Source organism: Poromitra crassiceps (genome assembly GCF_964638095.1).
Source record: "Poromitra crassiceps genome assembly, chromosome: 22".
Taxonomy (NCBI): domain Eukaryota; kingdom Metazoa; phylum Chordata; class Actinopteri; order Beryciformes; family Melamphaidae; genus Poromitra; species Poromitra crassiceps.
The window spans coordinates 3,128,791-3,142,333 of record NC_139647.1 but is presented as its reverse complement, the minus strand read 5'-3'; the positions used below and the strand labels follow the sequence as shown (position 1 = coordinate 3,142,333).

The window sequence follows — 13,543 nt, the reverse complement described above, 5'->3', positions numbered from 1 at the left end:
CGCCCAGCCAAGCGCATAGGGCGCACGGCGATTATGACGACATCGCACGGGGCGTGTCGGGGGTTGAGGCCTGAGCGCAGCGCGGCGCGTCCATGGAGATTTTTCTATCAGCGCGTCGGTTTTGCTGCCTGTGCCTGAGATCTCCGTGGTAGGCTATCAGCGGATATCTGCTGTGATTGAGTCCTCACCGTCGTAAAGTCGCCTTCAAAGCATGCTGTTCGATTATAACGAACTAGTTGTGTGGCTTAGCCTTCCCAAATGTGGAGGGGTCGTTTTTTATAATTTAATACATAGAATTGGGAACGTTACATTCAATTTCATTCAGACTGCCTGGAGCCTGGAGCTGCGCACTGAGTATGTTCTGTTTTGGCCTGCGCAGAGTGCGCGCGCCCTCCTCTGAGCCCCGCCTCCAGTGCGTGCGCGAAGAGTATGCCAGAAGCTTAACCTCGCGTCACCAGGCTCTTCTCGGCGAGAAAATTGATTTTGTCACCCTACCTGGTTCCGCCCTAGACAGGAAGAGCAGCGTTTCTAGCTCGTCAACTTTTACGTTAACTTGACAATTTGACACAAGTATCAGAACGGCAAACAACAAAACAAAAGATGGACGTACCGAACGAAGTTTTTGAAGAAGTTCTTTTAGAAACATTGCGGATTCACAATCTCACATATTTTAAGCCAATACAGAAGCTTTGAATCAGACAATTAATCGAGGAAAGAGACGTCAAGCTAACGGCAACAAATACGTTTTTTGGCACACGTCCTTCCGGTGTTGATTCTGGTTCCGTGGTTTACGGCCCCATGACAAAAAGCGGGGTGAAAGGTCCCTCCTCCCTTCGGCTCCTCCCTATTTATTATACAGTCTATGGCTCCTCCCCGTTTATGTATCCGCTCTGTGACGGGTCCCGGGTATAGGAGGAGGAGGGGGGCAGTCGGTGCGAGAGAGAGAGAGAGAGAGCAATGGGCTCCCTCCTCCCGAGTTCCATTCTGCCTGCTGCTGCTGGGGCGAGCCTTTAAATATCAGTCCAGAGTCCATGGGAAAACTAAAGCCAGCCGAGCACCAGCAGCGAGCAGGGACACTGCGATAATCCACCCGGGGCTGAGCTGTCGGAACAGCGGCTCTAATCTCACCACCAGAGGACCTGGATCAAACCAACGTTTATAGCGTTAGGTGCACCCGGACTCTGCCGACCGACGGACGACATGGAAAAATAAATAGTTGGTAAGGTTGCTTTTCATTTAATAGAATTCAATCTAAAATGGCTGATTAGGCCGCTCAGATCGATCATTAACAGTCTAGTCAGCAGTGAGGTCGAGTTAAAGAGAAGGTAGCCTGCTGTGTGTGTGTGTGTGATCTTTTATGGGGCAAAACTAGTCTCGTTTCCACAGTCCGGGGTTTTATTCTGTAAGCAAGTTGTCACTTGCTTTTAAACGCCACAACAACACAAGCCCGACCGTATCGAGACGCGGCTGTGACCAGAATCCAGCCCTAAACGAGAAATCGATCTAATTTATCCCATAATATGCTGCTGTTATGGATTACAGAGAGTCTGCTGTCGGCTATTCGATAGGCAGTTCAGTGGCATTTCTGTCGCTTTGAGTATTATATTATGAACTGTTTGATAGGAGAGCCATCGCCTCTCTAGGCTACTAAGGCAAGATTTGCTATTTGCTGTAATAATCAGTAGGTTTCCTGTAAGCCTACTGTGCAACTGAGTTTCGTCACCTGTGAGTGGGCTGTTTGTCCCACAGCTGTCTGTACCAACTCGAGATGTCAGGTTGAAACCGTAACTACAGGGCAATTTTCTATTTCTCATGAGTTTTTTTTTTTTTTTTTTATGAGGGGGCGGATTATATTTCAAAAGGAGCTCAGAGAAATCAGTTCCTCATATTCTGAAACTAATTGTAATTCCCCCCCCCTTCAGACACAGCACAGGACATCCATTTGGACTGAATAAGAAGTCATGGACGACTCTGAGAGCTGGAAGAACTGCTTTGAAGAGGAGCTCCTGTGTCCCATTTGCCTGAACGTTTTCGACGAGCCCATCCAGCTGCCATGCAAGCACAACTTCTGCCGCGGTTGCATCTCCGAGGCGTGGGCCAAAGAGGCGGCGGGGGTGCGCTGTCCCGAGTGCAACCACGAGTACGAGCAGAAGCCCGCGCTGGAGAAGAACATCAAGCTGGCCAACATCGTGGAGCAGTTCAACGCCCTGAACACGGAGAAGGTCCCCGCCGCGCTGCACTGTGTCCTCTGTCGACGGGGCCCGCCGCTGCCCGTGCAGAAGGTGTGCCTGCGCTGCAAGGAGCCCTGCTGCCAGGCGCACATCCAGACACACCTGCAGCAGCCGTGCGGCGCCCCGGGTCACCTGCTGGTGGACGCGGACGAGCTGAGGGCCTGGACCTGCCCCAAGCACGAGGAGTACCGCCTGCTCCACTGTGAGGACGAGCAGCTGGCTCTCTGTCCGTTCTGCTGCATCTCCCGCTGCTCCAGCCAGCGGCACACGGTCTGCGATGTGGAGACGCAGCGCACGCTGATGCAGGTACGGTCCACTGCACCACCCCGCCCGCCCACTGAGCCAATGAGACCTACTCAGTCACTCACTCACTCACTCACTCAGTCACTCACTCACTCACTCTTTTAAACGAATGGTTTTAAACCCAAAACAAAGGCACAGGGAGACACAGCATGGCCTATTGTAGGCATCAAATGTGATCAGAAACACAATTCGCAGAGTGGTTTTCACGTGAACCCAGCCTTCAACGTGATGTCACAGGCTACGCCTGTAACATACGTTTCTTCGATAGCACATAGAGGTCACGTGGAGGCTGGCTTTACCCAGGCTAGGAAACCCCCAGTCTCGCGCGAGCTGCCCCGAAAACCAAGATGGCCGCGGCAACTAGAGGCTTCAAAACATCCACAAACCAATGGGTGGCGTTGCGCGCACTCTGTCCATGTCTTTTATACAGTCTATGGTACCGACAGACTATCAACTCTAAGGCAGGTGGCTGTCAGTGTCAAAGGGTTGGGCAAATAGACTTCACTCCCTCGATCTGTCCACCATTCTTGTTCGTAATCCACCCTTTCTCCTGTGGAATTTAGTTTGAATGTCGGGGGAAGCGAACACTCCTCGCAGTTCAGCAGTCCTCCTCGGCTCCTCCTCCTTTAATCTGAACTGATGTGAAAGGACTGGACAGGTGGAAGCCACCCTCCAGGGTGCACGGATAGAGCAGACACATGCACACACACATAGGCTACACACATACCACTACAGACACATGCACACACACATAGGCTACACACATACCACTACAGACACATGCACACACACATAGGCTACACACATACCACTACAGACACATGCACACACACATAGGCTACACACACACATGCCACTACAGACACATGCACACACACGTAGGCTACACACATAAACACCACAGACACATGCACACACACATAGGCTACACACATACCACCACAGACACATGCACACACACATAGGCTACACACATACCACCACAGACACATGCACACACACATAGGCTACACACATACCACTACAGACACATGCACATACACATAGGCTACACACATACCACCACAGACACATGCACACACACATAGGCTACACACATACCACCACAGACACATGCACACACACATAGGCTACACACATACCACTACAGACACATGCACACACACATAGGCTACACACATACCACCACAGACACATGCACACACACATAGCCTACACACATACCACCACAGACACATGCACACACACGTAGGCTACACACATACCACCACAGACACATGCACACACACGTAGGCTACACACATACCACCACAGACACATGCACACACACGTAGGCTACACACATAAACACCACAGACACATGCACACACACCTAGGCTACACACATACCACCACAGACACATGCACACACACGTAGGCTACACACATACCACCACAGACACATGCACACACACGTAGGCTACACACATAAACACCACAGACACATGCACACACACGTAGGCTACACACATAAACACCACAGACACATGCACACACACGTAGGCTACACACATACCACCACAGACACATGCACGCACACGTAGGCTACACACATAAACACCACAGACACATGCACACATGATGACACAGTGCTTCTGGCCTTGATCGTACCACCCACTCCATACCACGCCTTCACATTACCGGGCCTGGCTATGCCCTGGGGTGCTGTGGGATAGGCTACGTGCTGTGATGCAATCTAGCCACCGGAAATGATGATTACATGCTGCGGGGGCGGGCCGCTTCCACATCCAAATGTGGTCTGCTTTGCTCATGCACGTCTCAAATCAGTTCTGGGAATGGTTTCAGGATTTATCAATAAGCAAAGAATATACACTGGCAGAAGTGCTCATAGCCTGTTTAATGGATTAACTTTAACACTAATACTGTAGCGTACAAGTAGTATGGAATTACACAAACTTCTTCATTTGTCAAGGGCCCCTAAACTGATACAAATTAGACCGCGGACCCCGGCCCCCGTATGATAAGATTCTGTCCCAGGGTCCCCCATCTGATAAGACTTTTGCTTTTAGATGTTTATATATGAAACCCATGACCAAAATAGTCATACATTCTGTCATTGTGTTCAGGGTGGATGTTGTCAATGTATCATGGCTCTATGTAGTCAATGTACCATGGCTCTATGTAGTCAATGTATCAGGGCTCTATGTAGTCAATGTATCATGGCTCTATGTAGTCATGGCTCTATGTAGTCAATGTATCATGGCTCTATGACATAGAGCCATGATACATTGACTACATAGAGCCATGACTACATAGAGTCTATGTAGTCATGGCTCTATGTAGTCAATGTATCATGGCTCTATGTAGTCAATGTATGGCTAAAGGGAGAGAGAGAGAGATGCCTCAGATTCTATAGGTTTGGATTGTTCACTTTGTTCTATTTTCACAAGTCTAATATAAGTGTCTAGGTGTGATACAGCCGCCCACGCTGCCTCGTGCACATCGCTTCCCTCTTCCCAGAGCCATGTATATAGAAGAGTTACGACATCTCCGTTCACTCCAACTGACGCTCCACTCTCTTCCTAGATCGCTCTGCCCCTCCCTCCCTCCCTCCCTCCCTCCCCTCCCCTCCCTCCCTCCCCTCCCTCCCTCCCTCCCCTCCCCGTCAGGTCTGTGGAGGGGCGGCAGACCGGGAGTGAGAAGAATCCGATGGCTTTTAGCATCTGTCATGCTGCCTTGTTGATATGGTGACGGTGGTGTAATTCCCCTTCAGGATGTTATGGCCGCGCGGCGCGCAGCGTGTCTCTCCAGTGTGTGGATCCTCCAGTGTGTGGATCGCAAAGTTCCACATCTCTTAAAAGTCTTTATTGCAACTGTTGCTCCGGTTCAAAGCTATTATTGGGACAAAAGCTGTCTGTTCAGCCCTTTCCACAGCTGCTGCTGCTGCTGCTGCTCTCCACACACACACACACACACACACACGCACACACACACACACACACACGCACACAAAACTGTCTGTTGGTAGGGTAAATCGAGTCATCCAGGAGTCAGAGTTCCTGGCAGTCTCTCTCTGCTCCTCTCCTGTCTCCTCCCTGCCTGGCTGTGACACACGGGGAAGGGTGGGTGGACTGGGCTGGGTCCATAGAGACAGTCTGTTGTCTCGTCATAGACGCTGGGGTAGCTGGCTGGGGGTGTGGTCAGGGTGGGTGGACTGGGCTGGGTCTGGACTGTCAAAGAAGAAGATGGACATGGTGAGAGTGACGTCACCCAGTGGTTTGTGGACTCCCCGTTTTGAAGCCTCGGGTTTTGGCATTTTGGCCGCTGCCATTTTGGTTCTCGCACAGCTAGCGCACGTTTCCCACAGAGCCGCTGCTATTGGTCTGTGATCGGCTGTCAATCACGCCCCAAAACATAGTCTGCTTTTTGAACATCATGCTGTATTGAACATGTTGATTTCCGCTATAAAGTCGGGCATTTTAACACATGGGGTGAATGGCTAACGACTCCCTTTCGGAGCCAGCCTCAAGTGACCATTCGAGGAACTGCAGTTTTTTGGTACTTCTGCATTGGCCTCAATTTTCAGAAGCAGAACTTGGAGCTTGGTTGAGTCCAGAGGTGTTCCTCTTCTGTCCCAGCCCCCGGCCCCCCCGCCCCCCAGGGCAGATGACAGAGCTGCCATCTTGGATTTTGGTGAGGCTCCCCCGAGTTCAGTGGAGAAGATCCAAGGGCAGGTGACGTCACATGGGGGCATTCCTGACCTTTGAACTGTGAAATCCCCAGCTCCCAGTACAAATGGAATGACCCATTACATACAGGTCTTTTCAGCTAACGGTGTCCACGCGAGGACCCGTACCCACAGAACAAAGTCTACCATGGATCAACATGGCATTGAGCGAGAAGTTACACTCCAGCGTACACTGGGACATTAAGTTCAAGTCATTTGTAGTCTCGCTGGCCAGCCTCCTCTCCCTTCCGTCCGAGGAGTCTGGCGCCGCAGGTCTCCATAACTGGGATAAACCCTCCCCTGCTCTACTCTGCTCTCCCATTTGAGCGACTGTTTCGGTGGCAGCCGGATGTCCGCTTCCGGCATTATTACAAGCTCTGTCATTGGCTCCGACCATGTCAATCAGAGCGGCTTCCGCTCCCTCCTCCCCGTGTGTCGCTGTAAACAGTGCCCTGCCGCCTCAGTGAAAACAACAACGCTAACTAGCTAGCAAGCTAACGGCAGAAACCTACACGCTAGCTCGTCGCTACACGCTGAAAACGGCAAGTTGGATTGTTTGAAACTATTTTCCAAGGGCACTGCCGCTAAGCGCCGCCCATCGCAATCCCACTATGGAGACCTGCGGCGCCAGACTCCTCGGACGGAAGGGAGAGAGGAGGCCGGCCAGCGAGACGAAGTCATTTGAGGCCAGAGTTTCTTCGCATCGCTCCTCACGGTGACGTTGGTCTTCTCCTCGGAGATGAGCTGCGGGTCTATTTTGGTGAAAGGATTTGAATTCCCCTGGCAGCCCTCGAGCTGCTTATGGGATCAACAAAGAAGCAAACGACCGATGTTGCTATGTGGATATCTTTATGGTTATCTTTGGCTCTCCAGCGAGACCTTCACAGTGACCTTCAGTAGGCAATCGTCATCTCAGGAGGGGGAAAGGAAGAGTCCTATAATAGTCATTTCATCCCTGGCTGGGACAGGCAGGGGAGGAGCCCACCCACCACACACAGCCTCACCTTGGGTTTCTCAGGAACCCCCGGCAGGAAACCGTGGCTCAAGGCCGTGGCTGCTTCTGGTATCTGGGTTTGAGTGAGTCAGTTGTGCAGAATGCTGAGGGCCGTCCAGTGACATCAGACGTGGGGAATAGTTGTCAGTTGATTGTGAAAGAGACTCTGTGTTCATTGAGCCCCAGGCTGTTCATTTAAACATGAGCTTCCTGCTGGCTGTCTAGAGGCCTAAATAGGACAGTGGGGAAAGTGATCTTGATAAAGGTAGGCTTTCATGCTGCTAGAGAGACTGCAGACAGACGCTTGTGAACGTTCAGACAGACGGTTGTGAACGTTCAGACAGACTTCTGAACGTTCAGACAGACTTCTGAACAGACAGTTGTGAACGTTCAGACAGACAGTTCTGAAAAGACAGTTGTGAACGTTCAGACAGACGCTTGTGAACGTTCAGACAGACAGTTGTGAATGTTCAGACAGACTTCTGAACGTTCAGACCGTCCTGAACAGACAGTTGTGAACGTTCAGACAGACAGTTCTGAACAGACAGTTGTGAACGTTCAGACAGACAGTTCTGAGCAGACAATTCTGAACATTCAGACAGACAGTTCTGAACAGACAGTTGTGAACGTTCAGACAGACAGTTCTGAACAGACAGTTCTGAACATTCAGACAGACAGTTCTGAGCAGACAGTTGTGAACGTTCAGACAGACAGTTCTGAACAGACAGTTGTGAACGTTCAGACAGACCGTTCTGAGCAGACAGTTGTGAACGTTCAGACAGACAGTTCTGAACAGACAGTTCTGAACATTCAGACAGACAGTTCTGAACAGACAGTTGTGAACGTTCAGACAGACAGTTCTGAACAGACAGTTCTGAACATTCAGACAGACAGTTCTGAGCAGACAGTTCTGAACGTTCAGACAGACAGTTCTGAACAGACAGTTCTGAACATTCAGACAGACAGTTCTGAACAGACAGTTGTGAACGTTCAGACAGACAGTTCTGAACAGGCAGTTCTGAACATTCAGACAGACAGTTCTGAGCAGACAGTTCTGAACATTCAGACAGACAGTTCTGAACAGACAGTTGTGAACGTTCAGACAGACAGTTCTGAACAGACAGTTCTGAACATTCAGACAGACAGTTCTGAGCAGACAGTTCTGAACATTCAGACAGACAGTTCTGAACAGGCAGTTCTGAACATTCAGACAGACAGTTCTGAACAGGCAGTTCTGAACATTCAGACAGACAGTTCTGAACAGACAGTTGTGAACATTCAGACAGACAGTTCTGAACAGGCAGTTCTGAACATTCAGACAGACAGTTCTGAACAGGCAGTTCTGAACATTCAGACAGACAGTTCTGAACAGACAGTTGTGAACGTTCAGACAGACAGTTCTGAACAGACAGTTGTGAACGTTCAGACAGACAGTTCTGAACAGACAGTTGTGAACGTTCAGACAGACAGTTCTGAGCAGACAGTTCTGAACGTTCAGACAGACAGTTCTGAACAGACAGTTCTGAACAGACGGTTGTGAACAGACGGTTGTGAACGTTCAGACACACAGTTGTGAACGTTCAGACAGACAGTTCTGAACAGACAGTTCTGAACAGACAGTTGTGAACAGACGGTTGTGAACGTTCAGACACACAGTTCTGAACGTTCAGACAGACAGTTCTGAACAGACAGTTCTGAACAGACAGTTGTGAACAGACGGTTGTGAACGTTCAGACAGACAGTTCTGAACAGCCAGTTGTGAACAGACGGTTGTGAACGTTCCCCTCTCGCTATTTCAGGCGCACAATAAGACAAAGGGCGGACTGGAGGAAGCATGGCAAAATGAGGAAGATAGCAGAGCGGAAGCATCCAGGAACAGACGAGCTGTGCCTGGATGTTGGGCAAGGTACTCAGGAAGTCTATTAAGTTACTTCTTTAAAAAGTAATACAATGACTTTACTTATTACTAGGTATGAAAAGTAATTAGTTACGTTACATTACTATATTACTTTAGCTACCCCTCCCCCGCCCCCTTCAGAGAAAATGATGTATCTGTTTATCCAGCTCCTTTTACTGAATCTACTTTATTGGAACAATAATTCACCTTAGAGAAGGAGGAGTCAAACATCAACCAAACTGCAGACTTTATATCTGAATTTAAAAAACGAATCCTGTTCTGGCAACGCAGTAGTCTCACATATAGCCAGACCTATCTCCACACTTCGTTTTAGCTGGAGGAAGTAACGCAGTAACTTGAAGTTACTTGGATTAGTAACTGTAATCTAATGACTGTTTCGTAAATTGTAATCCCTTACACTAGCCGTTACTGGGGGAAAGGGGTAACAACACGTTGCTGCTGAGTAATGCGCAACTGCCCAACACTGTGAGGCCACCTCGCTTACAGACGTTCATGAGACGTTCTGAGACGTTCTGAGACGTTCATGACGATGGCAATAAGCTGAGAAGATGTTCACCAGACGAGCTTTTAAACAATGATTTATATAATGGTGCTTACCAGAGCCGTGTAGATAGAAGAGTCCCGACATCTCCATTCACTCCAATGGACCAGTTTTTTACCCTCAAGAGTTCCAGGAAGTAAGGTCCTGGATTAAGCAGCACTGTCGAGTTGCAGCAAAATAGACAGTTTGTGTTGTACTCTGAAAGGGTTTTTCATCCCTTGAATCAAATTGTACATTATCAGCTTTATTTTAGCATGCAAAAGTAGCGCGAGACCCGTTCCTGGCTGTTCATTGGCTAATGAGTCTCGCATTTTGGTCCTCCGCTGACGCCACTCTCTCTCTAGAGGACACTAGTGCTGCTTACCAATGCATGTGTACTGTGTGTCGTACAGTATCCATCCATTCAAATAAGAATAACAAATAAACAGGAGAAACGGAGAAAGACAGTCAGCTGACTCCCTGCTTACTACAAGCGTTAGCATGGAAGCCTATAAAGTAACGATTCTTCATGGGAATTATCGGCACAGTTCACCAATCAGGTTGCTTGGTTTGTGTGTGTATAGGAAAGATCAGAGCAATCTAGTAGAGAGAGTGGCGTCAGCGGAGGACCAAAATGCGCGACTCAGTAGCCAATGAACAGCCAGGAAGGGGGGCTCGCGCTAAGTTTGAATGCTAAAATAAAGCTGATAATGTACAATTTGATTATTTAAAAAAAAATCTTTGAAAGTACAACACAAACTGTTCATTTTGCTGCAACTCGACAGTGCTGCTTAATCCAGGACCTTACTTCTTGGAACTCTTGAGAGTAAAAAAAACGGGTCCATTGGAGTGAATGGAGATGTCTCTTCTATAGACACGACTCTGGGAAAGATATCGTGCGGTAGATGTGGTAGAGATGCAGGACGTGTCGTGAGCGCGTGACATAGGATTACATTAATATTGATGTAGGATATTATGCACGGAGCTCACTTAGAGACACGGTGACAGACTGGGTTTGGGAGGAGGGGGTTTCGGAAATCGATATTGATAAATATCAAGTGACATAAAGAGAGAGGGGGTTATGTGTATATATATATATAAGTGGTTATGAAAACGTGAGTGGGAGGGTAAGAAGAGAAGGACAGTCGAGGAACAGCCTCCTTGGGGACTGTGGCTGCCTGGTGTCTGCACCCCTCAATTTGTTTTATTGTATTTTATTGTATTGTATTTATTTATTTATTTTCAGATTTTTCTCCCATTTTCTCCCCAATTGTACTTTGCCAATTCCCCCTGCTGTCCCGGTCGTTGCTCCGCCCCCTCTGCCGATCTGGGAGGAGCTGTAGAGTAGCACATCTCTGATACATGTGCAGTAGAGTAGCACACTCTGATACATGTGCAGTCACCAGTCAGACTATGAAGAAATGCGCAAACAATCAAACATTGAAAGTCTGTTATGCATTGGGTGGTGTTTTCATATCAGTGATGATGAGATTTTCTGTCTTGGACCCAAATCTGAGAATATTTTTTGATTGTTCGATTATGATTTTGTCCACAACTGCATGACTATCTGGTAGGTAGTAGGGCTGTGGCGATTCACTGATCTCCCGATTCGATACTATCACGATTCTTGGGTGCCGATTCGATTTATATTGCGATTCTTAAGTATTGCGATTCTACGATTATTGCGATTCGATATTACGATTTATTGCGATTTTTGTTTATTTTTTTCTTTTATTTTTTCAGTTTGTTTGCTTTTTTACACTAGATTAGAACATGGGAAAAGTTGAATCATACACTAGAGACTGTATATTATATATCATGAGTAGGGCTGGGCGATATAGTTAAAAACAGGGGCGGACTGGGATCATAATTCAGGCCGGGCATTAGATACCAAGCAGGCCAGGCCGATATGGGCCGACGCGCGTGAAATTTGGGCCGTTTGAAGCCCAATTTGGGCCGTTTGAAGCCAGATTTGGGCCGTTTGAAGTCCAATTTTACAATGAGATGCACCCACTTTAACCCTGAAGTGTAATTATTACTTCAGACTAACTAATAAAGTAATAAAACCACTAGTAAACCAGTAGGCGGCGTCTGGCATGCTGACTTTTTTTGCGATTATCGATTCTGGAATAAACGATCGATTCAAAAAATCGTGACATTAAAAATCGCGATACTTAGGTGAATCGATTTTTTCCCCCACCCCTAGTAGGTAGGTAGAGATAACAGAGACACTATCAGAATAATCATTCTCCTACATTCTCTGTAATTGAATTAACTTCTTATAAATGAAATAACGGTGTAGTTTAACCATTCATAATGTTCCTGTGTGGAGTAGTGGGGACCCCCCTGAACCCCTCAAGGACCCCCGCTGGTCCCCGGGACCCCACGTTGAGAACCACAGTCATATATAATTTGGGGTTTGGTCATGTTTTGTGTAGCGACGAGAGGCAAGTGTTGACTTGTCGTAGTATGGTGTCGTTCGTTAGCATATAGCCGTGTGACTTTAGCATAGTGGCTACTGGAGGAAGTGGCCAGTTGTTGTGTGTTGTAGGACTCACGATGAGTGCTGTAAGCAGCTGAAGAGGGCCGTTGCTGTGATACCACAACGTTAGCTACACTGAGTGAGACCCACTCACTAGAGACCGCAGGAATGTCCTCCTCTCTCTCCCTATCTCCCCTTTTTGTTTGGAACTCTCTCTCTCTCCGTTGCCTCCGCGTCTCTCTTTTTGTATGTCTTTCTCACTTCCCATTCTGCCTGCTTCTTGGCATGTGCAAGCAGAGAGCCCCCCACAGCACTGTGCCTCTGCTCTCTCTCTCTCTCTCTCTCTCTCTCTCTCTCTCTCTCTCTCTCTGTCTGCACTGACACACACACACACAGTGGCGGGGAGGGAGGGCGAGCGAGCGCGGACCCCGGCCGGGCGTTATGCACACACACATGACAATCTGTCACTGACACGGAGGCCAGGGCAAACAATGGGAGCCATGCATGTGTGGCAAAATGAGAAAGCAGAGAGAGGGGTAGAGAGACCCCCACCACCACCCGCTTGTGCACTCTCTCTCTCTCTCTCTCTCTCTCTCTCTCTGTCTCTCTCTCTCTCTCTCTCACACACACACATTAGCTTTCGCATAGAAATACATACACAAGTGCTTTGTTGCCATGACAGCGGCGTTTCTCTTATTTGGGCATAGTGCCTTTCTTTCCCATGCAGGAACAGTTCATTAAAAAGCCTACCTGCTTTCCCATGCAGGAATAGTTCATTAAAAAGCCTACCTGCTTTCCCATGCAGGAACAGTTCATTAAAAAGCCTACCTGCTTTCCCATGCAGGAGCAGTTCATTAAAAAGCCTACGTGCTTTCCCACGCAGGAGCAGTTCATTAAAAAGCCTACCTGCTTTCCCATGCAGGAACAGTTCATTAAAAAGCCTACCTGCTTTCCCATGCAGGAACAGTTCATTAAAAAGCCTACCTGCTTTCCCATGCAGGAGCAGTTCATTAAAAAGCCTACCTGCTTTCCCATGCAGGAATAGTTCATTAAAAAGCCTACCTGCTTTCCCATGCAGGAACAGTTCATTAAAAAGCCTACCTGCTTTCCCATGCAGGAACAGTTCATTAAAAAGCCTACCTGCTTTCCCATGCAGGAACAGTTCATTAAAAAGCCTACCTGCTTTCCCATGCAGGAACAGTTCATTAAAAAGCCTACCTGCTTTCCCATGCAGGAACAGTTCATTAAAAAGCCTACCTGCTTTCCCATGCAGGAACAGTTCATTAAAAAGCCTACCTGCTTTCCCATGCAGGAACAGTTCATTAAAAAGCCTACCTGCTTTCCCATGCAGGAGCAGTTCATTAAAAA

At 48.3% G+C, this 13,543-nt stretch overlaps 1 pseudogene across 1 annotated transcript in view; it reads left to right on the top strand.

Annotated features, from left to right (window-relative positions):
* Nucleotides 1-950: 950 nt before the first annotated feature.
* Nucleotides 951-13,543, top strand: part of LOC310796364 (E3 ubiquitin-protein ligase TRIM8-like) — a 20,286-nt pseudogene continuing 7,693 nt past the window's right edge. Inside the window, exons 1-2 of the transcript XR_014553968.1 lie at nt 951-1,219; nt 1,923-2,537. The product of XR_014553968.1 is annotated as an E3 ubiquitin-protein ligase TRIM8-like (transcript). The remainder of the gene's footprint in view (nt 1,220-1,922; nt 2,538-13,543) is intronic.